Raw genomic sequence first — 13,285 nt, 5'->3', positions numbered from 1 at the left:
GCTTGTTATTTCACTGAGCCCACCTCTTTGGTTATTATTGTCACTCTCGCAAGTCTTTCACACTTCTGGCATTTTTGCAGAGGGCCATGAGTGAATTTGAATGCTGCAGTAAATGCATAATTTGTAGTGTGTGGGTCTGGCCTTGTGCTGGTGTTGTCTGCTAATGGGGATAGTGTTGGAGTGTGAAAATACTGAGCTCAGGCATTTGTGTGTGTGTTTGTTTTTGTGTGTGTGAAGAACACAGAGAGAGAGATTTCCAAATGTCACCATTATGATTTTCTGTCATCGTTCAGGTTTAAATGTCCAAACAGAGATAGATTGAAAACACATATTGTAAATTCACACCCTGCTGGCTATGTTTGATTAATTGACCCACAGATGTAATGTCATGTACAGCTCTTGGCTCTAAGGCCTGTGATATATATATATTTTCTCCTTTTTTCTCTTTCTCACCCCATTCTCTCTCTATATCCCTCTCCCTCTCTTTCTGTTTCCTCTCATTTTCCTTCCCCATCTGGACACCCAAGCGCCGCTATAACTGTGGTTTTTGAACTGTGACCAGGGTAGTTTCTCGTTTTTGCAGTTCTGTCAGCCCATGTTACTGCATTTCTAATCATTGTCTTACTCACCTCAGCCAGTCCCATGCTCCATATTCTGCGACACCGGAATGACAGCTCACCGTAGCCAATTAAACGAAAGGAGGGCCAGCTGACGGTGAGCTGGGCTCCATGTAAGCCCGCCCACAGCCCACCCACAGAAGCCAGCCTGGGCATGGCTGCCTTCCCTTTCCAGAGTCTGATCTGCAGCCCTCCTGTCTATGGGCCGTGTAAATGAAAGCTGTCCAAAGACACAAGCAAAGGAACCGCAATCCGCAACTGTTATGACAATGACTCAGCTGTGTAAATGTGCAAATACATTTAAGCTCAATTGATATAGGTCTTCAAGAACAGAGATAAATGTATTTGAAGCAAATAGCAACACAGTGAGAAATTAAATGAAGTGTTTGCTGTACAAGCCTTGTGTGAGCTATATTTTTCATGCCAGTTTATGTTTGGTATCAAACACCTTTGAGGCTGGGTCAGTGTAAGGATTCCAGCAGCCCTTTCTGTATGCTTCTCCATACTGTATTTGTGCTGGACCCACAGCCAGGTGGATTTGGGTCACATCATTTTGTGCTTGACTTTGCTTGCTTAACTGGAGTCAACAAATCAACAGTTTTCCTGTGCAGCAATGGCCGTGTGTGTGTGTGTGTGTGTGTGTGTGTGTGTGTGTGTGTGTGTGTGTGTGTGTGTGTGTGTGTGTGCACACCCCTATAGGGACAGTATAGAATAGAGCATAATAACAATAGGCAAGACACAGGATGGTTCTGTAAACAAGTGTTGTTTACAGAAAAAGAATAACAAAAAATTATTACAGGGATGTCATAGAAATGTCTTTGTGTATAGTATTGAAACTTTAAACATCTGCTAAAGAGATTACTGAACTGAGTTTATGTGCAGAAAGTATTGTTTAGTTCCGAACACGTTTCATCAACAAACAAGATTTTCATTGTCTTGTCACACGATGCTAAAAGATAATTGCATGTGTGGTATAAGTAGCCCTTTAAATAATGATTAAGATGAAAGTTAATTGTTGTAGTAAAGTTGTACTGCCAAGAACTGTAAAATATTTAGACAGAAGATCCTCTCTCACCTCTGCCAAATGAGAGCAATAAGACTGGCCATACTGTTACATTTCACTGGAACTTGCTGAGTACAGTTCTAAGAGAGGGACATGAAGGGTTCTTTTGCTTTTTATCATGCTTGGCAAAATGTATTCCAATTTAATTGAATTATTGCTTTTAATTATTTATTTGAATTTGGACATGCTGATGGTACAATTTTGAGTACCCGAATGCAAGCCCACTCCTGGAAGACCCAGACATGTTTTTGGCCATGCCTGGTAGCAGACACTGCCCCCAGCTTCCAAGCTCTGTGGTAGGTGCGCCTGCATTGCCCCAGAGGCTGATAGCACCTACTGAACTACTGAACTTAGAGTCTCTTTGGGAGTTCTGATTCAAATCTGGAACAGGACAAATGAAGCGGCCCACATCAGTCCACATGCAGTCTTAATTAGCAGCGTACGAATGTAGACGCATTGACACAATTTACCCATTAATAGCAATATGTCTCCAAACAGCTGTGTCTTCACCTCAGCCCATGGTGAATTCCTTTCTATTATACATTTTGACTCTCAGTAAATCACCTTGCTCAACCTTCAGGCAATATCATCTTTCCTTTTCCTACATGTCATCCAAGATGTTGTTTGAATATATGAAAGAAGAACTTCTTTCAGATATATAAGAGCCAGTGACTGCCAGGTGCTGAATTCAGGGCATTTTCTGAGATTTTGCAGATCCCAAGTAGGTGAATAGCAACACTCGAAATCAAACATTTCACAGCTGAAGGTAATGCTCATCAAGCAACATTTGTTTGATTAGAAATGAGTTTTGTTTTTAACACTTCAAAAGTGCTGACAAGCACCATCTCGATGAAATGTATAATCTGAATAAATTCTGTCTTATCAAGGTCAATTGGAATTGGACCTTTTTGGAAGCATGATTAATGGCTGGCTGAATTGAAGATGTGGAATGGCTTACTGGAAGTGTATAGCTGTTTGTGAGTGTGTGTGTGTGTGTGTGTGTGTGTGTGTGTGTGTGTGTGTGTGTGTTCACTGTTCACGCACATGCATGCAATGATGGTGTTGAGTGAAAAAGATGTTATCTGCTAGAGTGGCTGTAGACTGGAGACACTGAGGTGAATTCCTGAGAGTAAGGGAGCAGAGCGAGAGAGTGTGACATAGTCTTTCACACGGACATGAGGTGCAGCTTAATTACAAACCCCCTTGCTTTCATGCTTTTTTCTTTCTTTCAGTGTGTCAGTCTCCACCTCAGCCCGCCCGTATCTCTCTCATTTACTGTCTTTACAGTCTGCCCTGCACTAAGCGAATACAGATGGAATGTGCCCCAGGCCGATCAATAAAGTGGAATGGAAGGTCTATGGACAAAACACCGCTATGAATAAGGGAGTGAACTCACATCCCCAAAGACCTCACACCACCCAGCAGGGCCGCCATTTTGTTTTGGAGTCTTTTCAAAAAAACTTTTAAAACTATTTAACATGATTCTATTTATTAGAGTGCTGTAGCGTCTTGAATAACTAGCACACGCGGAGACCCATATTGTGGATTAATGAATGAATGAATGAAGGAGGACTTAAGATAAAGGGAAAAAACAATGCCCGCACAGAGCATGGTACAGTATTGCATATTACTTTTGTTTGAGTAAACCTGAATCGCAACAGGCACGTTATCTCCCTTCTTCTCAGCCCACATCAGTTCATTGATAACCACTACAGCTTCCCCACGACGATGAGTGTGGTGTGCCATCATTCCATGAGAAGTGCTTCCCTCACCTTTAGTCAAAGTGGATTTCAGAACAGGTTAATGTGCTTTGACCCCCTGAGCATCTCACTCGTTCCCAATTGCAGGCGGTTGTTCCATTACAGAAGCTTTTCGCCTCATTTCCTGTCATGGCATTTCTTAAGATTGAAAGTGAAGGATGTGTATGTGTGTGTGTGTGAGTGTGTGTGTGTGGGATAGTATTACTGAGCTGTGTCAACCTTTGAGTGTAGGTTGAAGTTAGTTGGATAAATGTATGCATTGGCTTTGTGTGGCTTCTGTGGCTTCATGGTTCAGACTGTATAAACACGAGCAGATTAATAACTGCAGAACTGACTGAATAGATTGTCAGATTTGAAAGACTTTTTAAATTGAATACAATTTGACCTTTAGGGCCACATACAGTTTTATAGTGCTCGCGTTCTAGTTTTGTTGAAAGAAGACAGCCAGGGTCCCAAGAAACAAAGAGTTTCCTCTATAGCTGTCTCCATAGGGAGAAATTAAGCGTACACATTTCTCTCTCTTTCTCTTTATTTCTCTCTCTCTCTGTAGCTGTAGTACAAAATGTACTTTCTGGATAGTGTAGGATGGCAGTCTTTTTAATTAACAGTCATGAATTCAAAGCATTGAAAATCTGAAGCTCCATTTCTCCCTTTAGGCCATAATTCTATCACACTTTCCAAACTTTAAAAAATGTTGCAACACTCGCTGGGGAGTTACTATTTGTTCTTTTCTATTAAAATGCTTATTTCAAAGGATAAAAATATTAAATGTAAATGTAGAAAATAATCTTATAGACAAAATGAATATATTTGCAGCAATGCTTACCCATTTTGGTAGGTACATTGTATCATCATATTTCCTTGAGCTGGACAAAAGAGCCTTAATATTGTTCATTCTGAAAAGCACTCTTTTACACAGTGTCTGTTCTCCATCTGCTGAGGCCCAGACAGGTCACAGTGTGTCTGCAGGGAGGTGGATGTGTTGAGGTGTCCTTGTCATTAGACACTGGCTGAAAGCTGTGGGATTGAGCGGGTGGTTTCCCGCTCAGGCCTGGCTAAGCCAGTATGCTTGTCTGAGGAATGATGATACCAGGGCCATTTTACACAATCACAATTGTAGCAACAAATTTGTTAATATCAGTTACAAAGCTTCCTGCATGTCACTCGTTCCTGGTAAAAACAAACGGCTGCCATTGTTAGTCAGGCCCAATTACAGTTATTAGAATATTTTTTTCATTGCCATTCAGTCTTGGGCTAAATCCACCCATGTTTTTCTGCCTCGCCAGACGTCTCCAGTTCACTGCGCCCTAGTCTGTCTCGCCATATCCACTGGATCCATGTGGCAAAGGATATCCGTTAAAAACTGACTAGCACAAAAGGCTTTCGTCTAGCAGAAGTGTAACTGTCTTTTGCTGGTTCATTATAGTTGCTGTCATGTCAAAACGTGTCTGCCCATCAAAAAGGGACTGCCTAACGGAACAATGGAACGTTTTGGGTTCCACTGTTGCCATGCCAACACCAGCCCATCACTACGACTGCGACAGACTTTTCTGCCTTTCCATAGCAGGATTATTCCAAACTCTGCTTCTCGCAGCGTGCGCAATTTAAAGTATAAATGTAATCTCAAATGTAAGGGAACTGTGAGTTGCTCCTTCTCATCTGTTGAAATGTGTTGTGTTGAAATAGTCCAAATTACCAGAAATTCTGGAATCATTCAGATATCAATCGCTAAAGACCTGAGAAATGTTTGCAGGCATGTAGCTGAAAAGTACCAGCTGCCTGGCAGCTGTCAGAACACTGAACTGCATGCTGGTGCATCACGTGTGTGTGTGTGTGTGTGTGTGTGTGTGTGTGTGTTGGTAAGTCTGTGTATTATGGTGTGTGCCTGTATTAAGGGTGATTGTACCTTAGTTTATCTTTGACTCTGAACATTTGCCATCTTTATTAATAGGCTGGCTTTCATACGCATTAGCCTTATCCTTCCCTTTAGCCCGAGTGCTTTCCTCTGGAGTTCATTCTAAGATTATATTGCACATATTCTCTGTGACGCTCAGTTGGTTGAGAGATTACACTCCCACACACTTCTGCAGAGTGTGTTGCTCTCTGACGCAGACTGCGTTTAATTGCATGTCATGGATCTTAGAGAGGCCAATGGCAGTGCTTATTTTTCCCCACACAGGACCGGTGCTCTGGACCGTGACATGACCGTGCTGACCTGTAGAAAAACAATTAATGAAATAAGTAAGTACTGCTACTCAGAGAGTGTGTGTGTACATGCGCATGTGTGTGGATTTAAACTTTGTTGCTCAGCTGAGATGATGTTTGTGTGCTCCATTGCATCTAGACTCGTTCGCATGGATTTGAATTTGTCCAATCATAACCAATATTCTTGCCACAGTGACCGCCTGTGAGGCAAACATCCAGGTCAGGAGGTATTAATTCCCAGGCCTCATCCACCCCTCACCTGATCTATCTCCCTCCTTTTTTTCCTGCTCCTGACTCCTGCTTCTTAAGTTTGACCACACTCCTGTCTTGTTGAACTGACTGCCTGTTGTTAGACTAGTGCCCTTCTTTCTGACTAAGAAAAACTGATCCAAAGTTTCTCCACATGCGCAAATAAAGATCTTGCTATTTGTACATATTGGCAGCTAATAAAAATCTGAAAACTAAGTGATGACTGTCTTAAAGGTGCCTTTTTATAGGTACAATTACAGCCTGAAGTTCAGTTATTGGCATGTGCAATCCACCCTCCACCCCATTCATTACTTGTCAGTTTCTGACCAGATGGCCAGTTCTAGCAAGATTGACCATTGTCAGCACAACATTAACATTGAGCATGTGATTGGAGCATAGCTAAGCAAAATTAGTTCAAACCGGTAAGAGTGGTGCACCGATACATTTGGAGCCACAAAGGAATCCTGCTCAGTATAGCTCTCTAGGTCAGAGTACTTACCAAAATGTAAGTTTTGGTTTTCACGCTAGTGAAGGACAGGACGGGTTTTTTGTCTGTGTTTGTAATCACTTAGTACGACTACTGTAAGTGATGGATAGTTAATAATGTTTTACTTGTTTTGTTTTCTTTAGCACCATCCATAGTTTTTTTTTTTCCCCTCACTGTGGAACTAGTTAAATATAATACAGCACGTATATATCGAGCTTTTAAAAATAGTGTAAATAGCTTGGTGCGGTGGTTGGTATTAATAAACTGCCCAAAGTGTCTTCTGTGTCTGCTGTCTTTGTTCCATTACCACCTGTCCTCCTTCACCATATTATTGATCCCACATCTGCCTAAACAAAAGTGGACTCGTACCATTTGGGGGGGAGGGGGGGTATCTGGGGTACTTCCCTCCATTGTATTCTAGCATATCAATTGGACTGTCAGTGGGGTTGGGTGCTGATAGGTTGCTGTCAGTAGTTTTTGGGTATAACTATGCATTCCCTTGAAATATAGAGCTTTCTTAGTTTCATTTCATCATTATGGGTATGTTATGATACACATCTGTACTTGACCCTGAAAACCAGTTCTCTTCTTTGAGAAAGCTATATGACTGTTATGAGGGTAAAAAAGAATGAAAGACAAATAATTTCCTTCAGCTAAATGAAGGCAAATCCAACATCATTTTATTTGGCCCTGGAAAGCCCATTGACTGCCAATCAAAAAAATCTAGGTTACTTGTCAAGTAAAAAACCTGAGTGTCATACCTCTTTTTAACAAGCGAGTATATTCTGTTAAAAGTAGCTTATTTCAGCTAAGAAATATTGCCAAAATAAAACCATTCCTCTCCTTTCTTGACTTAGAAAAAGTTTTCTTCGCTTTCATATCAGATTTATTGGTGTAAACCAGTCCTCTGTGAAGTTAGATTTATTGGTGTAAACCAGTCCTCTGTGAGGCATCTACAATGTTTGTTGAAAACACAGTTGCTGGACTTCTGACCGGCATAAATAGGAGGTTTTATTTATTACTCCAGTTCTAGTCTCCCATCACTGGCACCCCATACATTTCCAGATTCATTTTAAGCTCTTACTGTGGTTTTTTTTACAGCTCTAAATGGGTTGGCCCGTTCCTTAGTCACTGACCTTCTCTCCCCCCATTCCAACACAAGTCTACTCAGATCCGCAAATCAATTACTCTTGCATGTGACGTGGTCTCGACTAAAGCTCAGGGGTGACCAGGCCTTTGCAGGAGCTGCCTCAAGACTGGAGAACAGCCTACCATTCAGCCTTAGGTCATATCAGCTTTTAAATAGCAACTTAAAATCTATCATTACTCTTTAGCATTTGACACTGTTTCAAAATGTCTGTGAGGTATCTTCTTTTCGATGATGTTCTGTTTTTGTGTGTGAATCTTCATTTTATTATTTGTCTTGTTTGGTTCCCTTTTTTGACACCACTAAAAAGGGAGCACTCCAAGGGCTGCAGCTTGGCTTAGCCAGACAGTGTTCCCGGTAGTCAACCTTCTGCATAATGACTCGAATGGCAGCATTTCATTTGTATTTGTTTGTACATTTTTCTGCTTTTCCTCCTGTTGTTGAGGTTCGTTTTACATTTTCAAAGTTTGTTACTAATATTACCTTTTTATTATCCTCTGATTTTAATTGTGCTCTTTATATCAATCTTACGTATGTAGTGCTCCCAGTGTGGAGCTGCCAAGGACATTAAAAAAGAGAGAGCAATGTCAGTTCACAACTCTAGTGACTAGTCGAATAGACCTGCAGGATTCTATGGACATGATGTGTTAATGCATAAATGGCTTTCAACAGCTAAAGATCCCAAAACCATTTTCTGAGTTGTCATACTCTCAGCTTATCAACAGCAGAACTTCCATAAACTTCCATGGTCTGGTCGGAGACTACTCATTTTCCTGATGTCATTCCACTATGCAAAATAATGGCTTCTGCCTTAATCAGTCTTTTTTTTTTTTTACTACTTTTGGTCTTTCATGGGTCATTCAAACTGACCAGGGCACTGGGGTTTTGTCCAAACGTTTTGCACAGGTGTTGAAAACATTAAACATTAAACATTTCATCCTCAGTCACACTGAGCCTTAGAATCATTCCATCAGTCTTTGAGATCGGTGCTTTGTAAGTATTGTTTGGCTAGTGGTAGAGACTGGGCTGAAGGTGCACCTTTAGTTTTATTTGCAGCTCAGGAGGCTGTTCAAGTCGCTTGTATTCAGTCCAGCCCAGCTTGTCTTCGTTCAATCAGTGCATGGACCTCTCATGGCTCTCAAAGAATCCTTTCAAGGTAACCCTGAAAGACAACATAATAGGTTAGATTATGTCAGTTAATTTCATGAAAGGTTGCACAGGGCATGTCTCTTATCCAATAAAACTCTGAATGTTTCACAGACCAAGATGAATGAAGGTTTGACAGAAGGGCAGTGTCTCAACTTCGAGCCTGGGGATAAAGTATTTGTTCTTCTGCCTATCCGTGGTTCTCCCTACTAAGTACTCACAACCTTATGTTATTGAGAGGAAATTGACTGAAACTGATTATCTAATAGTTTCACCAGACTGAGGACATAGAAACAGAATCTCTGATTAATATGTTAAAAGCTTACCATGCCTAACATTCTACAGAGACATACATGCAAAAGCTCTTGGTAACTTCGAAATCTTTTTTGTTCTTGTAGGTGTGGCATCAGTTTTATCTTACACTGATAAAAATGTTGGTCTCTTGGTTGTGCCATGCAATCTATTTCTGAACTTTTAGCTGACTTTTCTATTTTAGATTATCTGCCAACTTCTCAGAGTGAGAAACTCATGCAACTGGCCAATTAAATACTTAATGATGTTCCTATGTAGACTTCACTTTTATCAAGGAGACATCAGATACTGCTCTTATCCAGTCTCTTTACCATGTAAATGCTGTAAAGCGAGTTATTATGCAGTAGAAGGGTGGCTACCCTGCTGGAACACTGTCTCTCTTAGAAGGAAGTTTGTACATAGTTTAAGTGTAATTACAGTCTTGTATATGAATGAGTAATATAAGAACATAAAAATTCTAAAAACAGATTCAATCTCAGCATAACAAGTACTATAAGGTCCACCTATTTTAGTTTGTTGGAGAAAAAAAAAAGGTCACATTTTTTGTCTGGTGTTATTTGCAAGTATCATTTAACCTCTTGGGTGCCTGAGCTTTCTGCTTTTAAAACACTAGAAACTTTCCTACAGTACACAGTGATGGCCTCAGAAATGCACCTGCCACTTATCAGAGTGTAGTAAACTTAGTTTTAGCTGCCATTGCCCACCATGATGCACACAGCTGATCTTGTTTATCTCTTGGATTGGTCCGGTCATTTATCAACATTAAGAACTGTGTTTGAGAAGCTGTCACAAGCCTTGCCGACTATAAACCTTGCAAATGGGAGCTTGCCCAGGCTACTGTCACCTATTTGGGGACACAGGTGGGATAAGGCCAGGTGTGCCCAATAGATGTGAAGGTTGCAGCCATTAATGAATTCTCTGTGTCCACTTCTCAGTGTGAGTTCTAGGCATAGCTGGGTAATGTTGTGTTTTTTGCAGGAATATTGCTGAGTAACTATTGCTGAGTCTCCGAATGCCTTTAATGTGCACATCTGACTGGCAAGATTTTTTTAATAGTGAGTGTTTTTATCTGCCACTTCTGTGATTACTATCCCTGATTTTAAAAGGCATTCTAAACTCTGTGTTGATGATGTTGAAGTTGGGAATGGGGATGTGCTTTTGTAGGAAAATGAAGATGGGGTTGATCACCCCAGTTTGCTATTTTTTTTGCAGGTTTGACAAGCATTAGATAAATCAATAAGTTATCAATAAAGAAATTTTAGCATTGTTGCTGATCTTACAGCTACACATTTGTACCTATGTATACTTATCGCAAACCTCTTTCTTACATGTACGGTCCAAACCAATGCCTTATGCGATGGTCCCTCTTTGTGCAAGACCATAATGATGGTGATTAAATAACAGAAAGGTACAGAGAATGTGCATGCATACACTCTTTCCCATGTGTAGCATTAAGATGAGCCTGTTTTATTGCAACATTACAGCCTTATCCTTGTGTGGCTATCCTTGTTTCTCTCACTCCCTGTCTGTGTGTCACCCCATGTGCGTTTGCCGGGCCTTTCTAATGAGATGAGCCACCTAACCAATCAGGACACTGCTGGTGTAATTATGGGACAGTGGCCAGATTGTTTGTTGAAAGTGACTGAACTGCTTAGATACTGTTGGCCCACCTGAGGGTGCAAACCGGTAGGAGTGGTGCAACGATACATTTGGCACCACATAGGAATCCTACTCAGTATAGCTCTCTAGGTCAGAGCGTGGGCCCTACCCCATGTAAGTTTTGGTTTTCACGCTAGTGAAGGACAGGACGGGTTTTTTGTCTGTTTTTGTAATCACTTAGTATAACTACTGTAAGTGATGGATAGTTTGGTAATGTTTTACTTGTATTGTTTTCTTTAGCACCATCCATAGTTTGTTTCCCCCACTGTGGAACTAGTTAAATATAATGCAGCACGTATATATCAAACCTTTAGAAATAGTGTTAGTACCTTGCTGAGGTGACTGGTATTAATAAACTACCCAAAGTGTCTGTGTCTGTTGTCTTTGTCTGTTATATTATCACCCAGTTCTCCAAAAATCCCATGTTATTGTTTGCGTTCACTCATTATGTCCAACCGTCAGCTTTCCTCTCGAGCCTTTTGCGCTTGCAAATCTTGTTTTGTCCACCACATGTGACTGGGAGTGCAAGTGGTTGCTTGTCAGGCTTGTCAGGTCGCTCAGGCACACAGCAGGAGCACGCTCAAAACCTCGGTGCTGTTGCTGTGGCGAGCACAGGGAAAAATAGCATAGAAGCACGGATGGAGGTCCGGCAGCCTTCGCTTGCTAAATGTCTTCTGTGAGCTGCTGACTAGCCTCTAACCCCTTTCACTGTTCAATGACTTGAGGAAACCAGGTTTCCTGACAAGGTCTCCATGGGCTCACTTTATCGCCAGGCCCCGAGTGCAGAGTGCTGGGGGACTGGCATGGTTGGAGTGGGAATGACAAATGTTTATTTGAGAGGAACATGGAGGGGGATGTAATATCATTTAAGGGATGTGCACGCTGTGCACATCACATATTAGTAGTGTTTTTAGTAGTGTTTTTAGTAGTGTTTTTGTACTGTATTCTGTATTCTGACTATTCTGATTTTTGGTTTTGTTTTCTACCTCTTTCTACTTCTTTCTCTTTATCTGTCCACTAGTGTTGTCATTGCACTCTAACTGATTGTTCCTCTAAAGCCCAGCAGAGTTAAAGTATTTACATAGCACTATTGTTGTTGCTGTTGTTCAGTTTCTCAGTTGTCCATCTCTTCTGCACAGGACACATGGAAATGATGAGCGTATATGTTCTCTGGATGCCTGCTGTGACCTCTATCAATCTCCACATCCACACCCCTTTCTTCATCAGCAGTAAATTGCATCTGTGACTCAGAGAGATATTGCTGTAAAATTGTACCTAATGAAGGCAGGTTGCATGAACAGGGTACTGTCAGATCCGTTTGTTTTGAAGACAGTGAAATGTTGAATCAAGGAGTTAAGAATAGCATTTTATGGGTTGTCTGTTTTATTTGTCTCATTATTTTTATTTTTATTTCGCCTCTACTGGCTGACATCATAAAATAACACAATCATCTTTAGGCTGAAATGTTGGAACTGAAGTTATTGATTGACACTTTATCTTTATTCCATGCTGCAGAGGTTGTGTTTCAGTGTGGAGCAACCAACAAGAAGCCTTAACCAGGCTGAATTCAGAAATAGTAACAAACAGAAGTGGATAGCATTGTAAATAAGAAGATACTGATCTTATATCAGCTTTAAAAATGAAAACTGGTCCTGCACAGACAGACACGTGCACAGATGAGGTGAACAGATGTCTGGCATGCTTCAAAACCACTCGCTGGAGAACACGTCTGTCAGCACCACGGACAGTGCTGGAAACTAGTCAGTTCAACACAATATAGTCTAGAATGTATTATCAACCTATTATATTTCTCATTTCCTCTAATCACACACCGTTTTTACATTGTTTTTACATTGTTAAATTGACTGTATGCATAAGACAATCTCTACAAACAAATCAGTATCACTAACTAAGAACGAATCCAATTTATTCTTAACATTCTTATATACTTACCATCCAGAAACATACAGTAATATATAGGCATGCAGTAAAATAACCAAAATTATACCTGATTTGTTGCTTAAACGGGTTGCTTGGATAAATGGTAATGAGTTTTGTTTGAACTTTTTCTTTGACTTTGTAAGTTTTACAGTTTTGCAATGTGCATCAAGGCCTTTGTTTGTAAACTCTGAAGCTTTAGGACTCTGGACAGCTGCAGTGTTCACCCCATTACCCAACAGCAGCTGTACACCCAGCACACACACGCACACACACACACACACACACACACACACACACACACACACACAGTGTCCTCGACCTATAAGTACATACACAACTCTGCACCCCTCACACCAAAGTAATTAAAGTATTTGTATTTTTCTCTCTCATTTTCTTGCTCTCTCCATCACTTGCTTGTCCTTGAATTTTCTGTTCAATTCTCTGCCAAGCATTACTGCAAGATGTCACTGTTTTCTCACATAAGCACCACATACACACAATAGGCACACATCTGCGCATGCACCTTCACACGCACACCAACACACGTGTACACACCCCGATGTTTCTGGACCTCTGCCATGGCCCTAATTACCTGCCTCTTCTAGTCTCGTGTCTCTCCCTGCTGTTACCGTAGTGACAGTGTGAACTACTGTTTGACACAAATTCTCCGGTGCTTTTAAGACAGATACATTTAAAAAG

This window comes from Electrophorus electricus, chromosome 25, assembly GCF_041902795.1.
Source record: "Electrophorus electricus isolate QZ-2024a chromosome 25, ASM4190279v1, whole genome shotgun sequence".
In the NCBI taxonomy this organism is placed as follows: Eukaryota; Metazoa; Chordata; class Actinopteri; order Gymnotiformes; family Gymnotidae; genus Electrophorus; species Electrophorus electricus.
The sequence above is the reverse complement of the archived record's forward strand: the minus strand, read 5'-3'. Positions refer to the sequence as shown.